Source organism: Chiroxiphia lanceolata, chromosome 10 (genome assembly GCF_009829145.1).
Source record: "Chiroxiphia lanceolata isolate bChiLan1 chromosome 10, bChiLan1.pri, whole genome shotgun sequence".
In the NCBI taxonomy this organism is placed as follows: domain Eukaryota; kingdom Metazoa; phylum Chordata; class Aves; order Passeriformes; family Pipridae; genus Chiroxiphia; species Chiroxiphia lanceolata.
The window spans coordinates 4,920,119-4,926,118 of record NC_045646.1 but is presented as its reverse complement, the minus strand read 5'-3'; positions in this window follow the sequence as shown (position 1 = coordinate 4,926,118).

Genomic DNA, 6,000 nt, shown 5'->3' with positions numbered 1-6,000 from the left:
TTGTATATTTTCTTCATGACACACACAACATCCAGACAGCTTTGCATGAGACAGCATAACTGAAGGTGGATAAAGTGGGTTAGTGGCTGTGCATGTGCGCTTAGTCATGATAAGACTATGAAGATAATTCCCATACACACCATGTTGTACCTTACATTCAAGCTTACTCTTTCTGTCCATCAATAGTTCAATATTCTTTAGTTCAGTCAGTATGTTTTCTGGCAATGGTTTTATGCTCTGTGGTAATGTACCACTTCTACTTCTTTTCCATTTTTCCTCCACCACTTCCAGCCACCAACCCAGTGTTTTCTTTAAGACTTAACTGTTTCATAGACAGTCAAAATATTGCAGCCATGCTGTGCTCAAACAACATAAACCTAAAGCATCTCCATTCTGGCTTTCCCAAACTGTCCCTCTTCTGTCTTTCCTAATATATCTTGCTGTAATTGCATGAATCTCTCAGCTAGAGAGTTCATCAAGGAGGTGACTTCTGATTTCTGTGTGATTTAATCTGTGTCTTGGAGCGAGTCTTAGGGGCTCCTCAGGTTTGTAGCTGAGAAAAGGGGTTTCATGGGGATTAATGGGGAGTTTCATGGGGATTAATGGGGTTGAATGGGAAGGGATCTGGGGCAAAGTGGCAGAGCATTGGAAACTGGGCTTTATCAGTTTTGCAATTTGCAAATATTAAAAGAAAAAAATTCATTGTTTTTACCAATTTTGCCCATATTAGATTTTTTTATAAATTAGACATATATGTATAAATATGGTTATGTATAAATATAAAATACTGTCATCTTGATTTATCGTTTGAATATACACATCAAGTTCTGAAAGAGACCTCTTATTTTCCTGCTGGGAAATGATTCTTTCTTCCAATTTGAAGTGTTTTTATAGGTTAGCTGCTGTGGAAGCCAGTCTCCAGGATTGCTCGTCAGCTCAGCAGCACTGCTCATAGAGAACATCTGAACTTCTCTGCATTTCCCTGAACACCAGACAATGTAAAAAGTCTTTGCTTTTGCCCATTGTTAAGTGATCTCAGCCTCCCACAGCACCACCCTTGTTTCGGCAGAGCCCTGGTCAAGTCAGAAATAGAAGATATCCTTTACAGGAACATTTTTTCAAGGAAAGTGAAAATTGTATCTTGAAGATAAAGAGATTAAATAAACTGTGAAACTTGTCACCTGCAGATACAGCCCAGATGCTGCTGCCTCTGTATTCTCACTGTTTGACAAAATTATCTTTAGAAATAACCCTGGATTTCAAGAGATGATGGGCTTGGATCAAGTACCCCAATCTGGGGAGAGACCATTAGAAACTCCTCAGCCCCAGCCCTGAGATATGAGCAGCAGGACTGTCTGGAGAGGGAATAACTGGAATTTATATCAGCGTGATGGTGATGTAATTTGGTACAGCTGGGACATCACATGAAAGCCAAAGCAAAATAAGAAACAACACATCCACAAACACAGACACACACAGATTAGCGGGAAGTTTCACCTCAGGAAATCGTTGTGGCTCCCTATTCCTGTCAGTAGCGTGTCTGCAAATGTCACCCAGCAGCAATGCATCACCCCACGAGCAGCCCCAGAACACAGAGGCAACCAAAAGGGTGATGAGGAAGAGATTGCCAAATACTTTTGGAGCAAGTCAGGGATTGGACCCGTCGGGAGAAAAATTACGCAACAAAATAAACAGTTTTTGCCAAGAAAACCAAGACTCAGGGAGGAAGTTGCCTGTGCCAGTCCTGGCCACAGAGGAGAAAGCTGTTTCTCTGGGAAGGACAGTGAAGTTGGATTCAATATTTGCTTCTCCTTCTTGTCAACTTCCTTCTCTACCTAATGTCCCAGACAATGAAGATGGTCCCAGGCACCAAATTTGGTCCCAGCTGGTCCTCAGACCGAAGCTCTCCCACGAATGGTGTGTGGCTCACACAGGCTGCACCTTTGACACCACCAAACTGAATTTTAACAAATATACAAGGCACGAGAGACTCTGCGAAAGCCTCACCTTATTCTTTGACCTCATCTTACAGCAGAGCTCTCTGGTATGCCATTGGAAGAAAAACCTCTTTTACCTTTATCATAGACCAACAATTAGAGAAGGAAAAATCAACGGTTCAGGAAAACCTAATTCCATCTTCTGTTCCCTGTGAGCACTCCTTCACTGCTCACTGCAACAGGAGGATTGGTAGACCACAGCAAAGGATGCACCTTTAGATACTCATGACAAAGCCCACCGTGGTGCATGGCTCTTCCATGAAAAATGAGAGCCTCCATAGACCCAGCCCTGGGAAAAATCTCCAGCCTTTCACCTTCTGGTGCCCTGCTGTTGGTGTCCTGATGTGGAGCCCTCACTCTGGGTATCCAGTGTCACTCCTGTGGACACTCAGCCTCAGACACTCTGCTGGCACTGCCGGCGGGTTTGCCCGTCACGACGGTAATCACCAGTCTGTGAGGAAATGAAGTCACAACTGTGACTGGAATAACTTCAGCAAAGCCTTCCACGAGGCAGCAGGGACTGAAAACCATTGCTGACAAGGAGTGAATGAGAAACAGTGGAAAACTCTGTGTCTCATTACCAGTTGCCACAATGTGCGGATTAGAAGGATTAATCTGGGCGCTGCTGCCATATGCTGCTCCAGGTGGGCTGAGGAAGGACTTGGCTCCGTCGAGTGCTCAGAGAGTTTTAACAGGTTAATACTGGCAAGTTTATTTAGTGCACTGAGCTCAGTTCCTGTTGGCTGATGTTAATGTTGGCACAATTAGGCTGATGAAAACACTGTGCAGATGTCCTCTGGTGATCCAGTCCCTCCCCAACACTTGTAGCTATCAGATAATAAACTCTTTTTCCATGGTGGCTCTGGTGGGTGATTCACTGCAGATTACTTACACTGGTTCTCCACTTCCTTTCGGAATGCGTCTGGACTCCTTACCTGACTCAGTTCTTTCTTCTTGGCTGCTCTCTTTATTGGCCAGTCACAATTTCTCTGGGATTTCTTACTGCTTGCAGAGAGCAGGGCTGAACTGGGAGCAGGGGGAAGGCTCCAGGGCAGCAGTGGTGATCACTTCTCATCCCACTGATTTATTTTGAACTGCTACAAATTCTTCAGCTGGCTGGAATTTTTTCTTCCTTTTTTCTACTTTTTTTTTTCTTCTTCTTTTTTTCTTCCTTTTTTTTTCTTCTTTAAGAGCTTGTTCTCCTAATTAAATGTCTTCTATATAGCCAATTCCATGTCAATATTTAGTATATTGTTATGTATTAATGTATTATAATAAAACATATTAATTACATCTATTATAGGGTTTATAGATATTATAATTAATTATTATTAATATAACTGTCATTTATATAACTATTAACACAGAAACACAATGCCTTACTGAAACCTCCATTTAGAATATTCAGAGCAAATACCAGTTTTCCTATGAGAGTTTAATTAATTCTTGTCCATCATTTTTGCTTCTTACACATCAGTTTTGCTCTCTTACTCCTACTTTGTTTTAATGATGCTCACGTTTCCTATGATTGTTGCTGAGGAAGAATAGAAAAATGAGAGGAGGATGTTAGAAAAACAGTGGCTCCTTATAGGTGCCTGTTGTTCAATACTGGAGTGGAGGTATGGAAAAAGCAATCCATTGAGCAATTACTGGCTGTAAGAGCTTGACAGCATGAGGAAAGAAGTCAAACTTTTGTTCTCTGAAGAGTGATGGCATCACATGGTGGGACCACTCTTCCAGTTCTCCTGACAGCAACCTCTAGCATTAACATGAAGCCCAGAACAGATTTTGGTTGCTCTGCTTGTCCCCACGTGTGCTCATTTCCAGCTCAGGAATAAATTCTGAGATTCTGAAGCATTTCAGCTTTTTAACATTGTTCTGCAAATTCCTGTATCTATGGGATGGAAAGCAGGCTGTAAAAGGACGCGTTTGAAGCAGTTTTATACCTGGAAGGAGGAATATGGGTTCTCAGGATTCAGACAGCTCCGCAGCCTGAGTGTGTTGTCTGCTCAGTCCCCAAGTTCCAGGCTTTCCTCTGTATTTTAATTTTCATGGGAAGGTAATCTTTATGTCTGGGCCAGATTAAGGTCACTGTATGGTGTAATCAGATTCTAGGACAGGATAACCGAGGTCCAAGATAGTGGGACATCCAGTGGTATGTCCCCCCAGCTCAGATGAATTGTCACCTGGTAGCAGTTCTTCTTGCCTGGGGGGTACAAAGCCCTTGATGTGATCTGCAGAATCCAGACTGCTCCTGTGGTGCTGACTTTTCTCTGATTTTCAGCTGCTAGAGCATATTAAACAAGCCTTTTCCCAGTGTTACTCTGCTTTAGTTGCCATAGGGATGGCTTGTGACTGCGACTGGCAGGGATCTCAAGGCCATCTCTCTGGTGATGTGATGTCTGCTGTCAGGGAGTGAAAGCCCTGACTCATTTGCATTTCACAGCTACAGTGATGTTTATTGCCAGCATCGGAGCAGGAGAAAAGAATGATTTGTTTTACTTAATTTATTTTTTTCTATCAGGCCAGTTACAATTCTATTTTATATTCCCTTTCGACAGAAGTCAACATGAATCAAGCCTAGAGACTCATTATCTGAGGCAAGGAATGTGGTGGTGACCTTCTCTCCAATCTAAAGATGCCATACAGATTTCCAGGAAACATAAAGCCTCAGGACTGATCTGTGCATGGAGGGAATCAGAACTGATCTGTGCATGGTGGGTGGCAGTGGTCAACTGTGTGCTTCAAAAGGCATCCTCAGAATGAGAGCAGCATTAGCCATTTATCTGCAAGGGAAGATGAGGAAAGCAGCCTTCCTTCCACTGCCTTGTGTCAGTTTGCAAAAGAATACAGTGACAGCATTGTTCCTTACTTAAAAATATTTTGAGTGTGAGAGGTGATAAATATGAACCTCTAAGGAAAGAAATAAAGCAAATATTCTAAGAATCATCCAAGATAAGTGTGATTTGTGTTTCAGCAAGCAGTTCTGGGAAATTTGTCCTTATTTGCTAAACAATACTATCAAAACAGGAATAGAAATAGAAATGAAATATCCCACTTCTGTTTAACACTTCTCGCCGTTACAACTGACCAGTGCTGCACCTGGCACTACAAGAGCCATGGACTTTCCCAAGGACCTCTGCTGTCTTCACTTGCAGTAGAGTGGGAAACAGGGGGGACTGTTTCAGCAGTCTTGAGTAAAGGAATGAATTTCCCCTTGATGCCTTCTCACCAAAAGTTAGCAGTTAAGGGGAATTTTCTTCTGCAGACACACTGCACACAGGAAGGGTAGGGACCAGATTATGAGGCTGAAAAAGGAAACCCAGGGATCAGCTGTTTCAGCATGCAGCAACCCTTCTTCACGGAATGAGGGAAAGGACAGGGACACATGCCTGTATGTCCCGTGGCATCCCTCTGACACTGATTTTGTAGGGATCATGACTGTCAATTTAGAAAATAATGAATCTTAATAATGCCTAGTCCAGGGGAGGCTGGATGAGTTTTGTAGTTGAGTGGTTTTAGCTGAGCTCTTCCTGGAGGAAGAGAGGTGTAAATTGACCTATGCTTTCATTAGGAGTTTGTCTTCCATATGAGTCTCTGAGATGATGGATAGGACAAAGTGTAGCTGGAAGAATGGGCATTATTAGTGACCTCTGAAAGCATCTTTAAAACAGCTTTCAGATTAATTCTCCAAATTAGCTTGGCAGAGAGTAGGGCTGCCTTCCATTCCTTGTCCACCTGAGTGGATTTAAGACAGACCACGTTTAAACTACAGGACCAGCAGTGCTTTCTAATTGTGGGTATCATCCAAGCATGCAGCTTTCTACTCTCTTTCCCTGTATTTGGGTCTCCATGGAAAGGAAATGCAGGCAAGTACTCTCCATGCAGGTTTCCATCTGAAGAAGACCCCACGAGAAATGTGTAAAGAGTATTTCACACACAGTCTACACATTACCAGAATCAGCATCACCCCATCCCTCTCATGCAAACAGTTGTCATCATC